We start from the raw sequence: 26,726 nt of genomic DNA, 5'->3' as shown, positions 1-26,726 counted from the left end.
TCTGGAGCCACTGTTATTGTTGTTATACTTCAACGCCCGATGTCGCCCTAGTACTCGCCCGCCATAAGATATTGATGTATGCTGACGATGTTAAGCTGTTTGTCACCTAGAAAGCACATCAATAACTATCTACCTCTGTTTAGTCGTTTAGTCTAAACGTGTTTAGTTCCTAGTGTGATCGAAACTTAGTTTCACTATCAGTTGACAAATATCAGGTTATATCGTTCTGGAGGTCCAGAAGTTCGATAAATTCAACGATAAAATCAGCAATAACGTGCTGTAACGTTCCGATTGTGTAAATGATTTAGGAATACTGCTCAACAAAATTCTCAGCTTTAGGTATCTATATGACCAGCATTATCAATCGAGGTAATCGGCAAGCTAGAGACTAGAGGGTACCTGGAGACTTTCGTGACCCTACCAGCATTTTAAGGACTTTTTGTTCAAAAGTCCGGTCAGGTTTAGAATACGCTAGTATTGTTTGGTATCCCTCAGCTTGGATTCAACTTATTGAAGCAGTTTAAAAAAAAAACAACGCGTTATGCCTATAAGGCTCCTTCCATGGAAACATGGTGACGTACGTCCAAATTACGACAGTCTACTGCTGATGTCTACTGTTAGGTATGGAGCTCAGGCAAAATCAAATAATATGCGCGTCACATTATCGTACCACTTTCGGTCAGTCAGATCCTATAAACATGATGGGAGTCGCCTTCAGTCAAGTTTACAATCTGTATGAATTTAGTATGTCTCGATCTGTGTGCCGTGAGCGTTTGCGTGCAATCAAACTAAATGTAACGCCCAGTAGCTTTTAAACACCTAGTTCAATAAGATTTTTCTATGACCAATGAACTAACGCAATATATATAGAATCGTCGATTTACTTTCCAGGAAGTAGCGCTTTCTAACACAACAATAATTGGAATTTGTTTAACTACTTTAATGCTGAACGATAAATAATTCCGATGGCATTAAAGACATCCCATTTCAATACTTCAAGCTACTAATGTTTCTCATTGCTAATCCAATCAAAATCATCCATCAAAATCAACATACTTCTTGAACAATCTAATTTAAGGTCAACTCTGCCCTCGCCCTGAACTTCTTGTGTCTCGCACGATGAGCAATCTCATGCTGCAGTGCGCCCAGACACATCTTGGTGCGAACTACATCTTGTGACAATATAATTTGCACAGTTTAATATGCTTACCCTCCCACCCGAACACACATGAGTAGTAGTAGAACCGTTATATGGCTGTTCAATCGACAATTTTATTCTCCTTACCCCATGTCCACAAAGCGCACACACAACATACGACAAACTATGGACTGTTTTATGGCTCGCTCTCCACTACCCTTCGCTCCCATTTCTTCCTCACTCACTCGTCTAGTGGAAAAAAAACAGAGCAGGAGTTGCCCATTTTATTACATTAATTTTTTTTACGATGACATTATGTCACTTTTTTACGAGTAGTTTAACCCATACTGACTCACACACACACATACTCATTCTAGGCATTATACTTTGCATCGGTGTGTAACAAGGACGCCTCGTCGCATTACAGGAAGCGTATCGAAGGTAAAACCGGCGAGAATTGTCATAAATGCACCAAACACAATTGAACTCTTTGGAAAACAAGGGATAAAAATGGAACAGACTCCATCGTATTTGGTGCGCGCCCCGGATACAAACTTCAGCCAATCACCTCTCTCTCTCACTGCAGCAATGGGAGTGGAAAATAAAACAACACAGCAAAAAAGCTTCAGCGAATGAAAATTGATACCGATTGGAGGTTCCTTTTTTTGAATCTCTGTACATAAAACAGGGTACACACCACCGAGCGCACCACCCAAGATCAAATTATTATTATGACACACAGCGGGGAAGGAGGACAACCACATCGGCGCGCAAAGGGCTTTTCCGTACCATTTTTCCTCCAAAGCCGGCAGGAACATGGCGGCCATCAACCATTCCGCACACAGTCCATTATCGAGGCGACCTTGAGGACCCTCTTTCCAAGGGAGGAGGAAATTGAAAATCGAAATAAAACAACACAAAAAATGTCCTGGTTGACGATTGCCAATGGTCCAATTTGAATGGTCGCCTCCTTTCGATGCGTCCCGCGCGTTGTGCTATAGGAAATGGCCGTGTCATAGGAGAAAAAAGGTTATGTGAAGCTGTTGTGCAAAATTGTTCTAGGTACATCATCCTACAACGATTCGCGGCCGTATATTGCGGACGCGCGAAGGTAGCGGGGATGGCAGGGAACCATATTTATATTGCCCATTGCACCATTGCGCGCCGGCCCAGAGCGTACAGAAAAGCGCGAGATGAGAAGTATGAATTATTCATTCGATATATGTGCCACAATTTTGCGAACGATTTCCCCAGTCTCAAACACACACAGACCGATCGATTTCGAGCTGGCGAATGAATGGTGGGTATGCGTGCTCGGTCGGTCGTCCATGACCAGCGACATTCGCCGGAGCATAACTTTTGCGAGCGCGTTTTGGGGTCGTAAATGAGCGCAGGAAGCAAAAGAACGTCGTTTCCGCAGAGTGTCGTTTTTGTCGGGAATGCGGACAGTTCGGGGAGGGGAGGAAATAGCCAATCTAATCAAATGTTGTTAGTTTATGAAAACTTTCTTCACACCAGAGCCCGTGGCAGCGAAAGGGGGCGAAACGCTCGAGAACAGCGTGTGTACATGCTCGAATGGAGAGCCGCCAGCCGCTTGTAAATTCGGTGGCGGAGAAAAGCTCGCGAGCATGTGTCGCGCCCTCGTCCAACCCAAGCCCGAGAGTTGAGCTCGTAAATGAATATTTAAAAAATTAATCTTCACACTTTGCCAGTAGCAAAATCGCAAACGGCTCCACGGACCACCAGATTGCCTTCACACCAAGCGGCCTGAGGATAGCAGAGTTGATGATACTGATACACTCCTCCAGCGGAACTGGAAACGCTCAAAGAATGACATCGTTTGGGTATTTGGTGCGACATAATTCACACCCAGCACGAAATGTGATAGCAAACACACACACACACCACTGTTTTTGGCCCGCCTAATCCTAATCCGGACACACACACACTCACGGCCGGGAGAGGGCGAACGACTGGTCCATCCGATCCGGGCGAAGTTGACGGAATTAGGAGTAAGGATTATTTATTCATGGAATTAGCTGGCTATCTTCATCGTACCCACTACCAAAACCAACACCCTCATCACATTTCATCGAAATTTGTGGCCCGCAACGGAGCTCGGTGTAACTTTCCGGGTGAGTGGCTGGAACTCTTCGAACAGTGTGTGGTGGCGGGCCCTTTTTGCACATTAGCTTTACCCCACACAAACTCGCCAAATCCAAACTTTTCGCCAGGCAAATTTGGCGCGAACTTGCAACGGCAGTAGTAGCAGTAGTAGTGGAAGCCCAAATCGAATCAAATTAACTCTCCACCACTGCGAAAACCTGCGCCACACTCACATTGTTGGCATCAGATGGCAAAAAGCGGGATTCGTCCGTTTTGTTGGCTTGGGGGGAAAAAACCACACACAATCCGCACATCCCTTTTAATTCGCATGAACGCAGCAACCATGGCTGCCGAGAGTTAGAATGTGTGGAGTAGGGGTAAAAGTCTTTTTTGTTACTAGGAAGCCCAAAGTTGAGAAAATAGCGCTAACTAGGGAGTTTTGGGGAATTTTAACGTGTACAGTAGAGCACGGGAAATTACACATCAAACGGCAAACTTTGAGAAAAGCGAAAAAGGATATACGCAGAAAGGTATGATGTACTATTTAGCATTTCCAAGTAACAATGCAAACAAGCGAACCCTTTAGGCACATTCTAACAAATACTAAGAAGAAGGCAGTACAGTGAAAGAGCTTAAATGTCAAATATGAGCGCAAAGCAAAGAGAAATAGCAAAAATAGAGTGAACCTACTCAGTAACACTCCAGAATTATAGCCTTCCTTATAACCTATTTTACTGCATTTGCCATCAGATGGCGCTTTAATTTTAGTGACATCTTCACCGGCAGTTGCTTGCTTATTAACTTAATTGCAGTTGCTTATGCAACTTAATTTACGTAGAATTCAGTTCACCTAATTTGAATAATAGGTTGGACATCTTCCAAAATAGAACAAGAAAACAATTAAAAGCAAATGCAATAAATAAAACGTTCTCCTTTCGTTGATGAAACCATGATGGAGTGTTTCACCACCCAACCGTCATCCAAAATTAATTTTCCACAAATGGCGACAATTACAACAAATCATACAACGAAACTTCTCGTTCGCACCTGAGTTCTGCGGCAGCTCGGCAAATTCCCAACACCGACACCGGTAATTGCTGTAATTATCACCCGCGAACGATGAAGGAGCGCTCAGCAAAAAAAAACCGTGAACCTTCGCGTTGGCAGGCAGGTGGTGCATGATTTTTGGTCCAGCCAAAAATTAATGCCAAAAAAGGCGGAGAGAAAGGGAGGAAAAGGCACCAAAGAAGAAGAAAAAAAACATACAACAAACGCCGCTTATATTGAGGTCTCGCTGTTGGTTACGGTAATGAAAATCGAATTTTCCTTTATCCCCATCGTTGGCGTTAACGAAATAAAATGGACCAGAGGAGGCAAGCAAAAAAGGCGAAAACAGGACGGACAGAAAAACAGGCTGCCCCCACGGCATGACTAAAGACGGGGAAAGGCAAGAGCAAAACAAAAGAAAAACCAGTTAGCGACGAGGCAAGCCCCCCCCCTCCCGCGCGGGCGTTAATAATTCGTCCTGACGCGAAGGGCTTTTAATTTTTGTGCCATTTGTCTTTTTTTCCGTCGGCGGCCGTTTGGGTTTTCCGCGTTGTTATTTTTCGTTGTCACTTTGAGAAGTTCCGGAGCATTTCTTTTTTCCTTTCTTTTTCTTTTCGATCTTTCTGGTGGTTTGTGGTGAACTGTCTCTCAACAAGATAAGCAGGATCGGATTTACATCAGCAGCGATACGCTGATGCAGCAGCGTTCGGGGAATTGTTGTAATTTAATCCTCCCCGATTTTGGGGGCGGAAATGTATCATTACACAAAGATGGACACATTTAAATTGGAAATAGCATAGTAGGGGGGAGAAGAAAACAGTCACTTGCCAGTAGGGCAGTCAGCAAGCAAACGAGGATAATTAATTCATTGAAAAATGAGAAAACTAGCGAATAGGTGATTGGAACTATGAAATACTTCAAATTCAAATTAAATAGCCTCAGAATTTCAATCAAGATTATTTCAGTATGCAGTAAAAAAATGTTCACATATATTTCATCAAATAAGATAAAATATAGTTTTAAATTATGTTTCACAATATAATAAAAGTTTGTTTACTCCTATTCTTTCACTAAAATTGGAAATCCAAACAATTGTGAGTTGTATAATGCGAATTTTTCTAATTTTAGTTTTCTGGATTAAAACATTAACAGGGCTATTGCATCCTTGGTTCGTTCTAGTTCTTTGATTTGATCGACCAGATTCGTTTGATCCTCACTTGGATCGTTCGACGGGCAGTTCGAAATAATGGTAGTGTCCGTGTGCCATCGGAACGCTTGTATAGGACGTGCTTTCAAAATTTGGTATGGGATTAGACAGATAACGTCGGATGTGTGATTTCGTCATACGACGGAATAAAAAATAATCGATTCCTTCGGATCGTCGAATACCATTGAATCTATCCATCTGGTGTGTATGCTTTGTAGGAACACAAAAAACAATCATTGTAGTTATACTATTCAAATCATCTAAAAAATCGGAAATATGAATCAAAAAAACCTTTGACAGAACTAGAACTACCAGATTAATGCAGTTCCTTCCTGAATAAAAAAAATAAAACTGAACAAATTCTTATCCGATCTTGTTTTGTGCTTCCCGTCTCTTCTCATTCCAATGCTCTTCCTCAATGCGATCCAATACAATGAGATAAAGATATATATCCACGACTATCCCAAAAGGCACAACCGGCCCAGTGCCCCAGTACGACTTTACATTGTAATCGTCGTAGCCGGCACGCGTGCAAGGGTGATAATTCCTATTTTCTCGCGAAACAAACAAAGCATCATTCCAGAAGGGGATGGCGAATTGTTGCGCACTCTTCCACTAGAAACGCTGTTCGCCATTGTTCGACGGCATCCTTCCACCGCTTTCGGACACGGATAGCGCGAAAGAGTGCTGCGTTGGTGGTACTAAAACTCGCTACACCATCATCATCGTCCTTTGCCACCTTCTTTGGCAACAACACCGAGGTGGGCTAAAGAGCCAGACCCGGCCAAGGCTAATGTGCTCTCTTGTTGATGTAATGCTCGGTAGATAATAAATCATCATAATAACACCATCCAGGGATAGGTCTTCTGCTGCTGCTGAGTACTGATGGCCTTCGCGACGAGGTCCCTTGGCCTGGGTCTGGTCTACGCGCTACGCCAGAACGCACTAGGCAAATCCTTCAACTGCGCTAACAACTCTCGCACACAGAAGAGCACATTGTAGAGCATATCCGGTGGTAGTAGTAGCTACTCCTCGAGGAAAAGGCTCATCGGAACATCGAATGAAGCAAAAGGGTGGTGGCGGCGTCAATGTTTGAAAGTGTTACAAACGGCAGTTCCTTCACCGTCGGACAAACCCGGTCGTCTCGGCAGGAAAAATCGATATTTTAAACCACCCACCCGCCCAATCCACCTCTAGAGGGGGAAAAGGAAGTACGAGAGTGAGAGAGAGGACAGGCCACGTGAGGAAAAGAACTATTGTATCCCACACCATTGCCCTCTATCTCGGCAGCGCTTTTCTCTTCTTTTCTTCACGAACGTTCTAACCTATTACCGTTCTCAACTAGACGTTCTAGCCAATCTGTTGTTGGGAAATGTGAGATGTAACTTTTCTCCAAACTTTCCGCTCTATCACTCGCTCTCTCTCTCTCTTTCTCTAAGTTCCTCTTTCGTTTGCACGTTTTTGTTTGATGGGAAATGGATACGAGCCCAAAAATTCGCTATTCCCAATCATGGTGTGTTTGTGTGTGAGTGTGGCTTAGTTTTTCCCTCCCAGGATGGGAATACAGCCAACGATAGAGATCGGAAAATCATATCCACCACCAGCGCCACACAGCGTGTTTCTAGCGCTCCACTAGACTCTCTTTTTCTTCTTCTCGCTCTCGGATCTCTTTACTCCAACGCCGCTGCACGCCGACGCGGCCGGAACCGAAACAAGTCGAAACATTACACCGTAGCAGCGTTAAATCAGCCCCCCTGCTGGTGGTATGAAGAAAAACAAATGCCGTTCGTGGTGGTTGTGACTGCTGGCGTTCTTTCCGCCCGTCCCGGAAAGCTCCACACGAAAAACCACAGTCAAGAGGGACGAGGCAAACGAAACGTCGTCGATCGGAACACGGATGCTGAGCGTCCGAGCGACCACCCCCCGGGGGGACGAGAGAAAACCTCCACCCTTCTCCATGGCATACACATCCGTCCCGGGGTAACATATCTTCGGTATGCCATTTTTCCGGTGCCGAACCGTCGGTCGCTCCGTGAACAAAAGCAGCTCGGCGCGACGTGGAGAGGGAGCGAAAAAAGGCTCAGCCTCTTCTAGTTGGGCTTCCCAAGCTCTGCGTCGTCGTCGTGCCCGTCCGTTCTTTGTCGCCCGAGAAACAACAACAACTCGCACTCCTGCTCGCTTTTTATCATCATTCTGAAGGGTTTAAGTGGCGCTGTGCAAGGCGACTGCTTTTCGGTCTGTGCGAGATTTGGGCGAGCCCAGTTAGTGCTATGGTGTTGTTGTTTTTTTTTCTTCTTCCATATTGCACGGCCCTTTTGTCGCCAGGCTTGGAGGCTCCACGTACAGGAATGCTTTTACGTAATCGCCGAGGGCACGCATTTAGCTGGCCCGGCGGCGGCGATGGGGATAGAGAGAGAGAGAGCGAGAGAGAGAGAGAGTCTTTATTTCACTTTCGTGGGGGAATTTTATGTTTAATTTTACTGTTCATTACGCTCGGATTTGGCTCGGATAGTTTTGGGGGGATCGGACGTAATTTTCTTCGACAAGAGAGCATTCTTAGTGTGCCAGCGCGTTTTGTTTTAGGGTTGAAAGTGTCTTGTACGCACTGTTTGACAATTTTTAGGGCGTTTCCAACCAAATTCTAGACAATAGTGCCTGACTAAGTTTACAAAATCTGTTCCTATTACGCATTGTTTAGCAAAACTGTCGGCGTAAAAGTCATATCACTTTAACCGTAACAAGTTTTCACTATTCCTACTAACCTAACTGCAAGTACACACACTAGAGGAGACATACAGAGAAAAACTGCTCCAACCGAAAGACCATTACGGCTTTTCCACCCTCTCCTTCAATGAGATTTTGTTTATCTCAACCGAAAATCGCACAGCGACAGAAACTCCCCGAGTATCGTAGCAGACCAACCAGCACACAACGAAAACACCCACGAAAACACAACAAAGGACACAAAAAAGAGAAAAAAATATTTTGTTAGGCTTCTGTTTGGATGTGCACATTTAGGGACACAGATAATACCCTCCTCCCTTCTCCCCCCACGGACCCGCCCGTTTGGGTGGTCGTTTTCTTTTCAATTTTCTGTCCAGCTCGGTGCAAAAAGAGAAAGAGATAGAGAGAGTAAGCACCAAATGGGGAAAATGGGGTTTATTTTTGCGCTTGCTGTGCCCCCCCCCCTCCCAACTCGTCCGATTCTCACTGGGCGCTTTTCATTCAGAACATGCTAATTTCATCGAATGTTGTAACCGTGATAGAACGGAAAGATACAGCACGTTGAAAAGATTGTACCACACCCCACCACATCCCACCACTTCTCCCCGACTGAGGTTTTGTGTTAAGGTCGAAAACCAATAAAACATAAAGAGAGAAAAACAAACGCAACACTCCAGAGAGGAAAAAAAACAAAACCCGGAAGTTGTGGTTGACAAGGCGGACGAGGGGAAGGAATGTGGGGAGATGGAAAATACCCCAAGGGAATACATGAACCGATTATCTGGTCCCCTTATTGAAGGGGAAATGGTGAAAAAGAGAAAAGAGCTTTTTTGTTAGGGGAGGAAAAGGTAACCACCACCCATTTTTCCTTTAATGCAGCGAATGTAACTTTAAAGGGAAAACGCAAAAAAGAAACATTTATTGACCCCCTACTGCTCGCGGAGCGGAAGAAGAAGCAGGAAGGTTAAAGAAAAGCTCATCAAACTGTCACACTCGGCGGGGCCCCGTGTGCATTTTGTTTTTATCGCCATTCCCGTTACACACAGGTGCAATAAACGAAGGACGGCACTGGCAACACTGCTACGACCCCCACCAACTACCACAAAGGCAGCCAAGTGGAGGGATTTTGGGGCGGGGGGAGGCTACCTCGTTCAATCAATCGAGATACAGCCAAAACAAAATCCCAACTAAACAACTTTGATAGTAATGTTCCTGGTGGAGGGGGGGCAGTAGAGGGAGAGAACGAACAAAGAGTGGAAAGTAAAAGTAACCTCCTGATCTCCCCCGCCCCATCTCACACTCACACTCATCCCTTCAATATGTACGCACAAACACGCGCGCGAGCGCTTGGAATGATCTTGCCGCCAGCAAGTCTTCACTGATGCTGCTGCTGGTAGTCCACCACCATCATCACAAACACACGCACACACACACACACACATCACAAACAGTGAAGAGATGAATGAGTCCGAAAGCTTGAACAGGGCCCAAGCAGCAACAAAAAAAAAGAAGAAGAGGAAAGAGAAACCCTCCCCATGGCCACGAGGCGACCCCCGGCGGAAGAAAGTTTTGGACGCATGAACGAATAAGGGCCGTGACGGGGGTTGTTTGAAGGGGTGGCTGGTGCGAGGAAGAACGCTGTCGATCGGGAGCGGGTAGGTGGGAATGTATGCAGAGGCGCATTAACCAGAGTCAGCGTAATCTGAATGGCAAAGTCGAAGAGGGAGCAAGTGAACGCGACACGCGTATGTTACACTGATGAGCGTAATAGTAGGCACAAACGGTTATTGTGCGCGATTGTACAAAATTGAGGAAAATTATGTAAGTTTAAAGAATTAAAGAAGGAAGAATAAGGAAAAGCATTATAACCTGCTACATATACCATAAGTCATCTCATTGTTTTTTTAATGCACACACTTTTCTGTTACAATATTGCACGCCTCCGTGTAAACCAAATGCTGGTGAACAAGATATGGGAAACAGAGAGAAATTCCAACCAGGAATGCGAACAACGCAGCCGTGTCGTTGGAAAAACGCTGCCGTACGACGATCCCAGCACGGTGTTGTTAGGCTCAATGGTTGAAGATTGAAGAAAAAGTGCTTCTATCGAGTGGTAGAAGCATTTGTATGTGGGTCAAAACATGAGGCGGAAGATGGATGCGAGTGGGAAATTAAGATACAGCCCCGCGGGGGATACAAAGACGCACAACAAAAGCACGGAGACTTTGGTATGGATTATTCAAAGCATTTATACATTGGGAGTCTTGGAGAAGAGCTTGTCGAAAGAGATATGATTGGGCCTATACCACACTCTAGTAGACGTAGAGAAGTTGTGCTTCACAAAAAGATACAATAACTTGCAAGAACAGATCTTGAGTTCACATTTTAGCAAGAGAGGCCGTTTCTCAAAAGCCAAGGATCTCACTATTTTCCTGAATTCTTGAATAACATTCCATTGCGTCATGCACAATACATTGAGGAACTACCAAACCCGTCACTGCGCTGAAGAATGCCAACAAGGTAAACGTAATTAATAAAAGATGGTCAATATTTTGTCCCATCATTAACATAGTCCATTCCTTATCCTACCCTCCCATACCCTCCCCCTATGCAAACCAAGCAGATAGAGCACACCGTGGAAAAGGATATTTGCGACGCGAATGCGGGCATCACTAAAACCTGCGATAACGACGACCACCGACGGGGCGAAAAGGTAAATGGAAACATTATTACACCGGGAATGAAAATGGAGTTACGACATCAAAACTCCCTGCCTGAGAGGAAAACTGGCCTGGGCAGGAAAATGTAAATAGAATTTTGGCCTCAACAATCCCAACGCTCCCCTCTTTCTTCTTCCAGTACTTTTCTCTCCTTCCCCTTGTTGTATGTCGCTCGCTCCTGATCCCATGATCCGATCCAGGGGATTTCGATTTGAGAGACCCGTATCATCATCTTCATCATCCTTCATCCCCCTCTTTTCCCCATCCAGTTCTTGAGACGGCAGAAGTGGAAAGCCAACTACGTACACCATTCGACCGGAGGAGAATAGAGAATGAACCATAATAAAATTAGACGGTCAGAAAAATCTTAAAAGGTCCTTCTGGGACCGTTGTCCCATCCTCGTAGCCATGCGCGTGACCCACAACATCACCGCGCTTCGAGTAAGGCTTTTTAATGACAATAATAAAACACGACCATCACACACAGACACACACACAAACCGTTGTCGTATGCTGCCCCCGTTGGGATGCATGAGGGAGGAAAATATGAAAATTTAATTGCCTTATTTTACGGGCACAAGCTTCTTCAACCGGGCGCCGCAAGACGAAGTGAAAAGGGCGATTGGGGGAAAAACGGTCGAGGAAATGAAAAGCTTTTCTACTGCAAAACCCCACACTCTATCTCGCTTTCTCTCTCTTTTTTAAGGATCAGAATATTCGGTCCATTCGAAAGTGACATTCATTGATGGGTGGTTTGAAGGATGGACGCGATGTAACGGTTTTTGGGGGCGCTTTGTTGTCCTCTGAACGGGACCGCGGCGCTGGAAAGGCGCATAGACATAAGGAAAACATTATAATTTTCTTATTAAATTATGGCTTTTTCCCCCCTCGGGGAATAAAATGTTACTTTTACTGAGTCATTACTGTCCACCAAGGGTTTTCGTGAGGTTTTCTGTGGGCAGTGGTGGAAGTGTGATTAAAATTATGGTCCAGGATAATTAGTTCCAGAGCAAATGCTTCAGCATTTAAAGCAAAGTGATGAGAGTAGTGCCCCAAAAAACTTTTGATTAACTTTGAAGCACACTAAACAAAATTAATCAGGGATTATGTGACTGTAAAACTAGAGGAAATATGCATTAATTATTAAACCTAATAATTATAGGAAACATTTCCAGCCCGCTAGTGTAGATCGTTCAAACGCAGATACAGATTAACATCATCTCCTTATCTGATTCATCATCCGATCGTGTCTCGGAAGGCGGGGAATTATAGGGCCACCGACCGGCCGCGATCGACCTGATCAGTCAGCCCCGTTTTGGAGCTCGCCTAATCGCCCGCGGGCAGTACACGCACACACGGGGCATCCAATCCAGGCAGTGGGCAGCTTCAATAGGTGGAAAGTGAAAGGATGGAAGCACACTCTCTCTCGCGCGCAAGACACACACGCACCTGGGCGCAACTGGGCGCTCATTGGAGAAGAGAAGACGGGGCAAAGCAAGCAAAACCATCAAACAAACAAATTCCCCAACAGTCAAGCGGGGAGTGGGGAGAGAAGACGCTGAGCGTTAAGGGCTGGGACAGCGGCCGCACAAAAAAAGCGCTCAAGACGCGCGTCGAGCTTTCGCGTGTGCTCCGCGCGCGCGTGCATGCTGCTGTTGAGCAAATACTGATCGTTGTCGCTTTTTTTTTGTATGCTGTTGCTCGGTTTAATCGACCACTCACGCGCACACAAACCCACAACACAGAGGATGGCAATCGTAAACACGTAAAGCATTGCATTCCTGGGAGTGTGTGCCTAAGCAGGAGCGCCCATGCGATCTGTGCAGGATGGAACAACGGTGCGATACGAATGCGCTCATCAGCATGCGATGTAGGTAACATCAGCGCCCTCCCCCGAGGAAGACGTTTCAGCAACATTGTATCGAGAGAATGTTGGGCATTTCTCCATCCTACTCTTTCCAATCGTTCATTAATTGACGTGTAACAACATCAGCTGGGAATGTTAATTACGAATGATTGAAAGATTTTTTTTTAAATGAGCAAATATTTTAGATATTCGCATTTATTGATTTTCTACAGCATGCACAGAAGCATCGTTTGGATCTTCGGAACGGTTCATAGAGCTATGTAGATGAGTGCCTCTTTCAATTCAAGCGCAACTATTATCCAGAAAATTTATACATTTTGAGTGAAAGACGTAAATAATATTGCAGCATTTGTTTCATTTAATGATCAATATTGAATAGTTCAGCTTGCCGTTTCGTTTAACGTGTAATTCAAAGCTTATACAGCATACAACTTGTAGCGCCAACAGCACGATTAATGTAACAACAATCTCTAGAAGCGTTTTATAACAAAAAAAGCCACACTCAAGGATGGGTACGCCTCCGAGAAAAAAATGCATCAAATGCAATTAGTGCCACGGCAGCGTAATTTTGCAAAACGATATTGTGCGATAAAGTCCGCACAACACACACTGTTGCTGTTGCACCTGACGTTGCTTGATAAAATCTTCAAATAAAGCTACCCAACTAATCGTACCACAGAGGACACCCCCTTAAACCCTTCACACACACACACTCCGGTTGGTGTCCCTCAATCATTCTCTTTCTCTTTGGAGTATCTTGAAACTCTCGCAGTTTTAACTCTCAACAAGCGCACGACCTAAAATCAAAAACCGGATCACACCAACTCCAACCAACTCGCACAGCGGGGACACACACTTAACAACATCTACACAGCGACTCACGCACAAAAAAAAAAGCGCAGTAGACACACAGGTCTGTTTTGGGCCGAGAGGAGAAATTTCTGCCGTCCGTCTCCGCCGGTTTCGCGCCAGTGTCCGCAGAGCGCCAAGAGCGTTTGCATTGGTACATGACTCGTAAGCTCTCCCCTTCACGGAACAGGGAAGGAGGATGGTGAGTGACTTAAGGTCGGATTCGAGTGCGAAAGCTTCACTTTACCCGGCAAACGCCGCCCATCGTCACCCGTCACCACCATCATCAGCTGACGGTGGTGATGGTTGTGAGATGACCAGGAGAAGGCGGCATTCATCCCGCCTAACCCGAGGGGCCCTAACCCGAGGGCAAGTGCCTGAACAGGTCCATTCTGTACAACAAACTACGCACACGCACACACGAACACACAACAAGTGCGATGAAAGTTGGCTGACAAACGGTTTGCGACCGCCAGAGGAGAGTGGCCAACGTGTTTCCGGCATTTGCTTTCTTGTGCCGGTGACTCATTCCCAGCTTCTGCTCGGCGTATATTTAAAGATGTATCATTTTCATCCCAAAATAATTGCTAATTATGCAGCTTGATGTAGTAATTCTTGATAAAAGTTTGCCCAAAACGCACACCCATTAATTTGATTGGCAAATTTGTACGCGCGAAAGCAATGTAAACACACGCTCATTAAAATCTTAAGCATGCCGCCTTTTATCCAATTTCATAGAGTTGAAGATAAACATTATAAACTGCGTGATAGCAGAGCACACAGACACACACCTACACAGTTAATCTACACGGTTTTTTGGCTCCCGGCTCCCGAAGAAGCGCTTCAAATGAAATAAATTTTGAGTGAACAATTTTCCAACATAAATCAACCGGCGATAACGCCGACGCCACCGCTGCGGTTCGCTGCTGATAAAGCGCGTAATGAATGCTGAAGGTCAGATGATAGGAGGGAAAGCCCGTAGGGTAATCGGCAAGTGTGGGCAACCTTTCTCGAATCTCAAACTGTACGGTTAGGCAAGAACAGAAGAAAAAAAACCCCAGAGGTTCATGCTGTGATGAATTGGATAAAGTAATAACGGATGGTGGTGGTGGCTTGGAAGAAATTATGCCTTTTTAGATGAACAGAAGTGGGCAACAAAGAAGCACCGGGACGGTAAGGGGAACGCATTGCGCTAGATACAATGTTAGCAATTGTTTTGGAAAAAAAGTAAAGTTTTGCTACCGGTCGGTAACGGTTACCGGTGGTCGGTGAATTGTTTTATGCAAATATTTTAATAAAATGTAAAGCACAGGAGCCTTTTGGCCAAAAGCACGCGTCACAAATATTATTCGTTTCAAGTTTCAAGTGTAACGTCAATGATATTAGATATTTTATTATTAAATTTAAAGGACCGGGAGTGACCTTCTTTAAGCAAATTTACAAAACAAAACCACAAAAGCTGTATAGTTGTGGTAATGTTGCAGTCATGTACATTATTCACGCTGAGTATGGTTGAAATTAAACGGCACAGCTTGACGCTGCCATAAACAGCCGTAAGTAAATGCTGCTGGCTAAGCGCAACAGAAGTCAAAACGATCGAATCCCATCTTTGTATCATTCAGAGAAACTTATTCATTAAAAACTTATTCATTTCTCCATGATTTGGTAGAAGATCATGAAACATTTCAAAACTATTAAGCATCGTCAAACCGTTCCACGTGTCAAAGAAAAAGATTTAAATAATATGGCCGAAAATTTAGAGCTGCAAATGTCAACAACTACACAGGACATTTTTATTCGACATTCGGGGAGGAATCCGTATGTGTCTGACATTATTTGACAAGATACACAAATTAACACACGACACAACAGTATAACACATAATCCTTCTGACTTTGGGTGCATCAATGTGTGGTTTTTGACCAAAACATAATTTGTTTAGAGAATATTTGTTGGGAAATGTCTACCCGACTGTATAAAAAAAACCTGTTAGCATGTCTTGACTAATCTCTATGCCTCTCGCTTCTCGCCGAAGAAATGCGGGAACCATCTCTCCGGCGGTCGGCCGCACGCTCTTCTTCCTTTAAATGAGCCAAAAAATGTGTCATTATAGTTGAATTAAACAAAATCTGTACCAAACCTTTCCCTCTCTACCAAGCCAACTGCACACCAAGGCAGGAAGAGAGCGAGAGTGGAACACTGTGTATACGAGGCGTAATTTCAGCAAATTTGCATCACTCTGAAGTAGCAATCGCAAATGCTGCGGGTATGATGGTTGTGCATAATAGGGCTGCAAGCGGGTTTTCGGGGAGCAGGGTAGTAGAAAAAATAGAGGAAAATGTTTCATCGAGCGAACCAGCCTTTCGGTGGCGCGTGTCGGAAGGAGATGGACCGCCAAACCGAACACACACATTTACAGGGCCACCGGGAGGGAAAACAGTTTAAATATCGCACACTGCTCACTCTCCCCTTTACCCTCGCGTCTTCGCCAACAGCAAGTAAGGTGGTTAAAAAGCTGTATGCATCACTTTTAATTTGATCATTTCTTTAACCCAACTTATTTATTGAGACCTCCCCTCTCTCACAAATACACGAAAAAGTGCGTTCAATTCAACAAACTTGCCGCTTTCCATATTTTCGCCTTCTTAATAAATTCCCCCTCTTACCATATTTGCAACCCATTAAGCGTTTTGTAGCTTTTCTTAAATGATACAATTTAATCTGTGACTGTTGTGCCGCCTAGGTTTGATGCCATTTACTCCTCATCTCTTTATTCTTTCATCACCTTCGCGCCAAAGGTTCACCCACCACCCCGCAGGAACTACTACAGGAGCATGGTAACGGTGGTGATGGCGTTGATTCGGATTCCGCAAAATAGAATTAAAAGAAGCCACTTTCATTTCCCTTTCGCGCCGCAACACACCACCCGTGTATGATGATCGTGCAGTACAAGAAGAGGGCGAAGAAGTTTTTGCAAACGACACAAATCTGCTGCAATGAGGTGATGGCGGGGACGACGATTTTCACAAGGGCTATTTTTAATTGTGTTCGAGCGAAAAATCAACCAAAAAGTGATTATCATTCCCGCTCGTCGCTCGTCCGTGCGCCTCTGGGCCACAGCGCTGGGCCAACCAACCAACCAACCGACCAATAGTTGACACAAAACCAAGCGTACAACACGGCCGTTTGAGCGGAAGAGCGTCGCGTGATGGGGTTGGTAAATGGGCAAAACAATCCCACAACACCGCAGCGAAGTGTACCCCGTCTCTGCTACACATGCATTCATTTGCTTTCTTCCCGGTTCTTTTCTACTTGATGTTGTCAAGCAAATGGGGCAGCTTCTTCGTGTGCTGTTATATGCGTTTTTGCTTTCGTTTGTCATTTCGGGTCAAAAATTGCAGCAATGCCTATCATTATCAATTGCACAGCATGTACTGCTGCTACTTTCTTACTAAACATACACACAAACACAGCAGTAATGTACTTAGGAAACATAACAGCCCTCGACTAAGGTGTTTAACAATATATTAAAGCAAATATCTTTCTTTGCCAAAATTGTTACAGTCCTACAGCAAGGGTAATTGCAAATGTACACTTAAGAAAAATAGTTCAAACCATGCGAGAGCACAAAATTAAGCAATGATTAATTATCCTTCCTTACCGTCGCGTACAGCGAAGTAACTGCGGCAGACAAACGACAACCGCTTGATATCAACTCAACTGCAGTAAATCCAAGCCTCGCTTTTAAATGTTTCCCCGTAAAAGCGGCTTGATCCGTAACATACCTATGATGCTGCAAGTCGTGCAGGGAAACTTGGGAGGAATTTCTCTGGCACAGTCAGATCGAAGAAAAGCTCTGAGTTTCTGCGCTTCCAAGTAAGTTCCGTTTCGTTCCGTATCATTCTCGGCAACAAACCATGTTTTTTTGGGGCGAAACGCGGCGGAAGGATTACGAAATGCACAGAATTAATTAATTTAGAATGAATTTGCTCATGCAAGGGTTTAAACGAAGTCCTAGAGTAAGGAATATACCAATGGGAAAAGGGTTTTAAATGTAAAACAGCGAGTCCCATCTTTACTTTTGACATTTGCCAAAAGAGGGCGTTTGCAATTAGAAACGTCTTTTTAAAAGGATTTTGCTCTCCTAATAAAGTATAGATTATGTTCAGGATTTATTGGATAAACTCAAGTCTGGTCTGGTAAATTTAATTTATTTGCAATTTGTTTACTAAATGATGGCATTGTCTGACTAACTAACTTCTAAGGACTCTATCTAAGTTGTGCAAAAAATAGTTTTTATCCACTTAGATCCATAACCATTAATACACCTTGTATTAGCACAGTTGTTTGGATGCAGTTTTAATTACATTTAAATTTCCCATTTGGGTCACAAAAACTCCCTATTAAGAATAGAATTTCATGCTACTAAACGGGAATGCAACAACGCTCAAACAAAAACAAACGTATCAATCAACATTCCACAACCAGCCTCACTGTGGCGGAGAAATGATAAAAATTAACCGGTCGGCCACACCAGCTTTGTCCAACTCCATGGGGAAAGATTATGCCGTTTATCAGTGTGCACACGAATGTGATAAGATATGTTCCCGGTTCATTCAAACGATACCAGTGAGGGGTGGTCGCGTTCATTATCAAAGGACCTCCCTTTCGGTTTGATATCGGTTTGATATCGGTGGTCGTCCACCGGTCTCGCTCGGCACCATTATCAACAACTGTTAAGATTACTGTAAACAACAGTTTACCCCCAACAAATCGTCAGTTTATGGCCCTGATTGTAATTAATTCGGTTAGATCGCGCTGGAAGCTCATTCACTCTACCACCTGGTGAGGTAGGTGAGCGAGCATCATACAGAAGAAGCATCATAAAAACAAAGCACACTTCCCACGTGCGCGAACAACAAGCGTCCATTTCAGCTCCAATCTGAGCCAGGAGGCTGGAGTCTGTCCATATCGAACACACTGGCGAGCACAAAAGTACCACAAAGAGCAGTACGGAATATCTGCTGACGGATGCAGAATATCTCGTGCCTTTGCTGTTCCAGTCTTGGACACCATTGAGAAAATATCGATTAGAACGGCACATCTGTGTCCCGGCAGCGTGAGTGTTGTGTGCTCGCAAAAACTATTGGCGAGGGTCGTCATAAACGGGGAGAAGAAGCAAAAGGACAGTTATCTACCGAGAGCGCGAGCGATTGGAGAGATGGAGAAATGTAGGTTATGTTCGGTGCGCTCCTGGTAGAACCAGCAGGACACACTCGCGGGGAGGACCCGATTATCGAAGCTTGGGTTACACAATAAGGCACAGTATGGGTGGACTGGCAACTCCATTTTCTATTCGATCGAACAATAATCAAACATCAAATGTATTTAGGCATTGCTGAGTATTTGAGTATTGCTACAAGGAGGTACTAGAGAAATTAGTTCTAAGAATCGAATAAACAGTAGTTGAAAATGTGATGTACTGAAATGGATAAAAACACAGTTGACCATTTAAAATACTCATTTGTTTTACTGCAGAAATCACTCATTTTGCGCAGCCTCATAATACTTAGTAGAAGTATGAATTAAAATGCGAAAAACATTTACACAAAAGCACACATCCTCCACCATCCGTACAAAATACAGGCATTGTGGCTACATTTTGGCTTTAAGACACCTATTTTTGTCTGTGAGTCAACCATTTTCCCCAGGTGTAGGAGCAGTTTGCTGACAACATTTATGTTATTTTACAAGATCTTTAAAGCCTGTAACTTCATTGTTACTAGAGGAAAAACTGATGAAGCATTTTTAACTCCTGAGAATGCACAACAACGTAAACGAATTCATTCACAATAATTATATTCTTGTTACTATACATAAAATTATAAATTGTGCAACTCGAATTGACGAGTTTTGGAACAAACAATTTTATCAAAATAAAACATTCTGAACAAAACAGTTGACTTGGAGTGGAAAACTGATGACTTGGGTGTAACAACGGAAGTCAAACAAGAGCATTACATTCTAAAATCCACAACGTCGTAACCATCTGGTTGATTAATTTTGTGCAATGCTGCATTACAAAGTGCACCTTCTTTGCGTTGAACCACATGTAATTTGAATAAAGATTTTTGAAGCAAAATTCACTCATTTCTCCGAGTCCTTCATCAAATTATCTACTCCGTCTGCCGGCCTGACTTCACACAAGCAAGTACATCCTCTCAAACAGGAGGTTCGCCAACTGTTGGTTGTACGTTTTTGTCTGTTTGTGTCCAGGGCAACCCGTCGGCAACGGTAGAGTAAAGTCAAGTTGCCACGAGACGCTCGTTCAGAACCAGAAAACGATCGTTTAATTATTACTCGGAGAGTCTCCCCTGCAGGCGCCGCACCCCGTCCGGACAGGCAGACAGACCTGGTCTCCTTGTACTGGAGGTGGCTGTGTGGCTGAGAATGTGCGTGTGTTTGCGGAGCGTGTGCCACCACCGGTAACGATGTGGGACGATAATTGCATAAAATGCATAATTTTACATAATGCTGCTCACAGCACAGCGACGTCTTCAAAGGCCAGCCGGTCTACCCGCACAGTCTAGAGCGTCCTGTGTGTGTGCGCGTGTGTGTGTGTCTAGAGAAATTCCAGTGAGATTTCACTTATCGTAGCACCGTGTACCATCACCACCATCACCACCATCACCACCACCAGCCCGAGACACTTTGCCCTACATTTCGTTCGAAAACTGGAAGCGAAAACCGATCCTCACTTCACTCTTTTAATCTCCACAGACCCCCAATCCGCCATCTAACCACCATCACATCCTCCCAACCGACCTGTGGTGGTAGGGGCGAAGAATTTTCCTACCAACCTGGAACACGATCGCTTGGTTCTACACACCGTTGGAATTTCAATATCCAATTGTGCTGCAAGGGTGGGCGGTGTGTGAGAGAGAGGAAAACGCGGTACTAGGAGGAAGGTGGTGTTGAAGAGCAAGCTAAGCAAATGTATCGCATAGTTTCAGCAAAGTTTGCCCGAAAAGTTAGTCCGCGTTTCGTCGGTTGGATTTCCGCCGTACGATTTGCACGTACACGGGGAAAACACACGGGACGAGGAAACGCTTTAAAAAAGGGGGGGGGGGCTAGAACGTTCTCGCTCGCCAAACTCGTCCAATCCAACCCGTGTGGGGAAGCATTTAGCATAATTTTTATCCTTTTTCTGCATGGATGTGTGACCACGCCGGAGCGGTGATTTAATAAAACAAAAGCGAGCAAAGCGAGAACCGAATGGGACCGAAATCAAATCTACAGAAATACATTTCTCCACCTAATCCGTTTAACTGTTGTATCAGTCGCTTTAGTTAAACTTTGGAAACGGTTGGGAAAGTATAATAAAGAGGGAGAAGCGATGGATGAAATAACATCATCGTTTTGGTGACAAATTTACCCTTTTGCCGAAATTGGAAACTATATACACACAATTATTGAGGAAAAACGTCGAAAAAAAACGTGTGCTGCAAGCGTACCCTTTGTGGCGAATTATGGCAGAGGAAAAACGGGCATCGCTGTTAACATTTCCCAACCCCGCTCAACGAGAAGATGAGAGCTCGCTCGTTCCGAGGAAAAGCGGGCACTCATTCTCGCTCACTGCTCACGAGAGAAAGAGAGAGAGAGAGAGAGAGAGAGAGAGAGAGAGAGAGAGAGAGAGCTCCGTTTAGAGAGCGTGAGTTGGGAAACCGGAAAAAAGAGTGAGTGGTGCTCACGCATTCCTGTGCACGAAAATGCATCAAGCACTCACAGATTTCCAACGCAACCCACCCTTTCCCGAGGGGGTTCGCGGTCTTGCTGAACGATCCACCTTGCATTTCACTCTCACGCTCTTTCTCACTTGCTCTATCTTATTTTCCTATTACCTATTTCTTGCATTTTTTTCGAATTACAGCCCTCTTTACTCTTTAATAACTTTGTCCAACATAGGGGAGGGAAGGACAAGGGAGTTGAATCAAAAACAGTAAAAAAAAGCATAATTTCATCCCACCAATCATTCGCACCAGGACCACCCTACCTCCTGCTGAGAGTGTCTCTATTGTGTGTATATGTCTGCTTCGCTTAAATTACCCCATCCCCGTCCCACTCTAGAGCTCTTTTTGCCCTTCGATCCCGTGACATCCCGCGCAATAGTCCCGTGTACAATAGTCACCGAAAAAAACAACACACACACACACTGAGATATCAACCGATTGTCTCATCAGAACCCCCACCGAAACACCCCTTTCTTTAACACCCCCTCCCCACTTCTTCAGCGCACACCTACGGGAAGTGGTTGTTTGTATCTCGTCAGCATCTTGCTGTTCATCGTGCGGGCGACGCGGACGGACAGGGGGGCCACCTTACACACCACGCTTTATCCGCGAGGAACGCGAGCGAGATCGTGCTCGCGCGCTCGCGCCCTGTCTTGCATCTTCGGTCTTGTATGCCACACGCTTTTATGGCTAATTTCGTTTTTAAAAATAGGTGCTGGCGATTCGCTTGTTTTCGGTTGACACCGATGGACGACAAAAACAGCGACACTGAACGAACCCGGGGGAGGTGGGTGGGTACACACATCGTACCGGGGGGGATAAGCAGGAGGGTAAGCAAAGGGAGCTAACGAACTCACAGCTGCATCGAGATGGGACGGACAATAAGTGTGATGATCGGCCGGGACACACGGGTGCGGGCGCGAACCAGCGCTCTCTCATCGCACAATTCAAGTAAGACATCATCACACACGACGCACGATCGCAATCGTACACTGAATCCGAAAAGCGGACTCCTCTGTGGAGTGAGTGCCACGGCAAGGCGATGAATATGGTGGACCGAAAGGGTCCGCGTCAATGTAAAAGATGTTGCCCAGATACAGTTAATAAATGAAGGGTCAAGAATAGGGCAGAATGCTCGTGTACCATCTATGGTAATCGCCCACCAGACCACCGGCACCGGCGAACACAGCAGAGCCGTTGAGAGTGAATGTGTTACATTTATTTTAATGGTGAACATTTAAGAATAGTACACCGGTTAGTTTCTACTGATTGCACCAGATGGCGCTGACGGTCATGGTAAGAATGTTTTACTATGATAGCAAATTTAGCAGTTCAGAATGGAAAGATCTCGCAATATCTCCGAAGAAATAGGAACATATTGATAATTGCTATGGCGAACCAATTCTCAAAGTGGCAGATGATAAGCTCTCAACTTAGTTTAATAAGTTAGATAGCTACAAAAATAGGTCCTTGACAGAAGAATTTCCTTTTTACGCCTGATATGTCTCTTCTAAGTAACTTCTTCATTCATCCATTACCGTAGGTACAAATGTACACTTATTGTTGTGGATGATAGGCGACCCCTGTTCTCACTGCGACAGTCGTCCTGTCGATGGTGGAGTCCCAGGAGATAAGTGTGCGCACGCACACTCCGGCGCATCCATAAGCACCGCACGATCAGAGTGTGTGGAACAGCCGATAGAGCAGGAGCTCTCGGCAGGGCACGCGGCCCGTTTTACTGTGATTTGTATATTGTTTTATCTGTAAATATAAAACGTTCTGTTGTGCCGTGTAATACTTCAATACTGTGTATTATCTCATTTGCTCGGACACAACACTTATGTACACTACTTATGTACTCTTTCGTATGCCTCGTTGTTGTAAAACAAGTACTTGTTTTAAAATTGTTGACAGTTGGTCAGAACAACCGGCGGATGGAGTGCATGTAAACTAACTAATTAAGTCAAACCCTGTTTGAAATAAACTATTTCCATAATTTTGTGGGAAATATGTTAAATTTGTTTATTGATATAGAGTGAAATCTCTTCAATGAACTATCAGCTTAGAGAGCTATTCATGTTGAGAAAAACTAATGAAAGTGTTGCTATGAAGCATCCAAGAAAATATCATCCTAAAATTCATCTTAGAGAACTTAGCTGCCAAATTGCATATGCAGCTTAGATAACATTCGCCCTAGGGAGATAATACATCTTGAAGATACATAAAATGTATGGAATATGACGGGACCGTCAAAATGTTCATTTTAAAGAAATTATTCTTCTTGAAGAGATTACATTTTCTTAGAGAGATATAACTGTACTCATGTTACCAATAATTACAAATGTACAGACCGTCCTACATACTTGAATGGGTGAATTTTCGTGTTTTCGCCTGCTTGAGCTGTCGGCATAAAAATCTGTCTAATTGGACTACTCAATTCGAGATACGGTGCCAATTTTTGATTCATCTACTAGAATCTAGCAACCTTTACTCAAACGGGAACGCATCAAACAATACAAAAAGAGTGAGTTAGTTCTCTCGAATGTCAAAGATTAGTACCTCTGTACTCGGTATGTGCATCCTAAGTGTTAGGATGATGTCTTGAATAATTCAAAACAATAAACAACACCTAAATTGTTCTAGTCGCTGAAACGATTCAGTCTCAGCTTGATGACGCTTCGATTTCGTTGCGTGCAATAATAATTTCCTGTGTTTAGCACAATATGAAGAACAATATCTCTTTCTGTTACTATTTTGATGTAGCATCATTCTTGCAGGACAGATACTTCATATTAAAATCCAGTTTACTTTATGTCAACTAACTGAAAACGCTTCAGGTTTCAGTAGCAAAAAGGCTTAATATAAAGCGGCGAAAGAATCACAATAATTCGTTACTACTACATCAAAAAGCAAAAACAAATTATTTCTTGACAGCTAAGACTAATTAACTAAGTACCTTCTTTTGTACACTGGTGAGTTCAAATACATTGACTCAAATCCCTTAATCAAACTAGTCCTATGCACTACACTTTACTGCTACCGCTCTGTGCTCGATAGTACGTTATTGCTTTTTGGTGCGTTGGCCCTTTGGTGTTTTATTATTTGCTCTAAAACCCACCCCTTCTCCCGGACCCTCACGGACTGGTGGTAAGGCAGGCACAAAGGCTGCTGGCCTGCTTCAAAGTTCAAACAAGACCCTCCGCAACAAACCCACGAGTCGTGAGTAGTGATTGACATATTCTGGCCAACGCACCTGAGTGGTGTGCGGCGCCACCGGGAGCAAACGGTGAAGATGGATGGCAATAGAGACATTTAGGCTGCGTAATTCAAACGAAACCATCCATCGCGTATATATTGCAATATGTTTTGTTACTGTGGTACACCCTCCCAAAAAACACACACACATACGGTCATAAAATGCACATGGCGTAAGACCGAAAGGGTTCTCTCCCCCGCCCTTCCACATTTACAATACACCCCTGGAGGGCACCACACACAGCCACAGTCGGGGACCCGTGTGTATTAGTAGGCGCACGGGTGAAACAGCGCAACAAACACACTTTAGAGAGCGCGACATCTGTCGCATCGACAGTGTTAGTAGTGGTGTACTAAGAGCACATCCGGAGGCAGCCGCACTTCGGTCCGAAATGCAGTCTTCGGTGTGTGGGATGTAATAAGCAGAAGCAAAAGCAACCCGCATAAAGGTACACACACAGCAGCACAAGGTGCTGAAGGGCAACAGCAAAGCGGCGGCCATCAGGTAGCAGCAAAAACACACCAGAATCGCTGCCAAATGCGACAAAAAGGTTTGTAGGCGCTAAACGCACTACCACACACAGTGCCCAGGGGATGAGAGCGCGTGCGATAGATGCTAAACATGACCGATGTGTGCAAATGACAGCAACGGCACACACCAGCATCGCAACTGTTTAGAAACCGCACAGGGTTTGTGTTATCGTTCATCTCACCTCACACGCGCATCATAGAATACCAACACACACACACACACCGAGAGACAGCGACGACGTTTGCCGACAAGTTCGCCGTCTTCACTTTCACCTGGCACGAGCAACAAAACACTTTATACACAGGGAAAAAGTAGAGAAAGGGTGTGTGTGTATGGGGAGAGAGAAAGAGAGAGAGAGAGAGAGAGTGAAGGAAGCAAACTATCGCAGCGAGATCGCGATGCTGCTGCTGCTGTTGCACCTGGAAGTGGTGGTAAACGCGCATCGGATGCATCACAGAGAGCACAACAACAACAACAACATCAACATCAACCGTTGCCACCAGCAGCCACACCACGTCACGAGGGAAAGAAAAAGAAAACACTCAGAAGACCGTTTTGCTGCCGTTTTGTTACCTGTGCACACACACACACACACAGAGTGGTGGGAGCGACTACTACTTTTGCATCACTTCCGCCCGTGTAAGTATGCGCTTGTGTGCTTGTGCGGATATTATAAGTGTTTCCTCTTCCCCTTTCGGGGCCTTCGGTGGGAAAAATCCATCTTCAATCACTAAATGATATTTCCGTCCGTCGAACCAAAAAAAAAAGCACATGCCTGGCGTTTTTGTTGTTGTTTGAGCCACGCACAGGCACACACACACAAACCACCACTCTCACTTTTGCTCCACATTTTGTTAGCAAAGCCCCACACGCGTTCCATTTTGACCACTGTTTTGGCAGAGGGCGTCACAGTTTTGTTTAACCAATTTGTCACCCGCAGGGGTTTGCGCGCTTTGTACGTTTGTTAATTATATAGCTGCCCTATTATTTATGATTATCCATTACTATTAACTCTTCTCCGCTTTGGGTGCTATTTTTTCCAATTTTTTCACTCAAATTTAATGTTTCCTCTTCTTTCGGTTTTGCTCGCCATTCCAAAACGTTATGCAAATATGCAGATACACCATTCTGCTTTTGACACATTGTTTATGGATTGTGATAGAATGAACGTTTCACCACCCTCGGGTTTTTTTTTTGTTTACTGGAGTTTTTAAATCATTTTTATCGTTAATCGAGTCGTAACGCAGCACGCGCGCACGGTAATAAAAAACCCGAATTCCATTCCCTTATTGTAATAACAACACGCCGCCTTCAACTGAAACCGCGACCACACGTCACACACATAAAAGGCAATATATTAGAAGCAAATAATGCACGACTCGGCTGTCGTCGTGCGCGGTGTGCCAGCAGAGAGCCGGGAACAACACACTAACGGAATGCGAGCTGTATTTGTGTGTGTCGCGTGGTGAAGAGCCACCCACGCAACAGCAG

The 26,726-nt window shown here is 44.6% G+C and overlaps 1 protein-coding gene across 6 annotated transcripts in view; it reads right to left on the bottom strand.

Annotated features, from left to right (window-relative positions):
- LOC120895801 (protein boule) overlaps positions 1-26,726 on the bottom strand; it is a 61,259-nt gene that overhangs the window by 26,478 nt on the left and 8,055 nt on the right. The window lies entirely within an intron of this gene.

This window comes from Anopheles arabiensis, chromosome 2 (assembly GCF_016920715.1).
Source record: "Anopheles arabiensis isolate DONGOLA chromosome 2, AaraD3, whole genome shotgun sequence".
In the NCBI taxonomy this organism is placed as follows: Eukaryota; Metazoa; Arthropoda; class Insecta; order Diptera; family Culicidae; genus Anopheles; species Anopheles arabiensis.
This window is presented reverse-complemented; position numbering and strand designations above follow the sequence as displayed.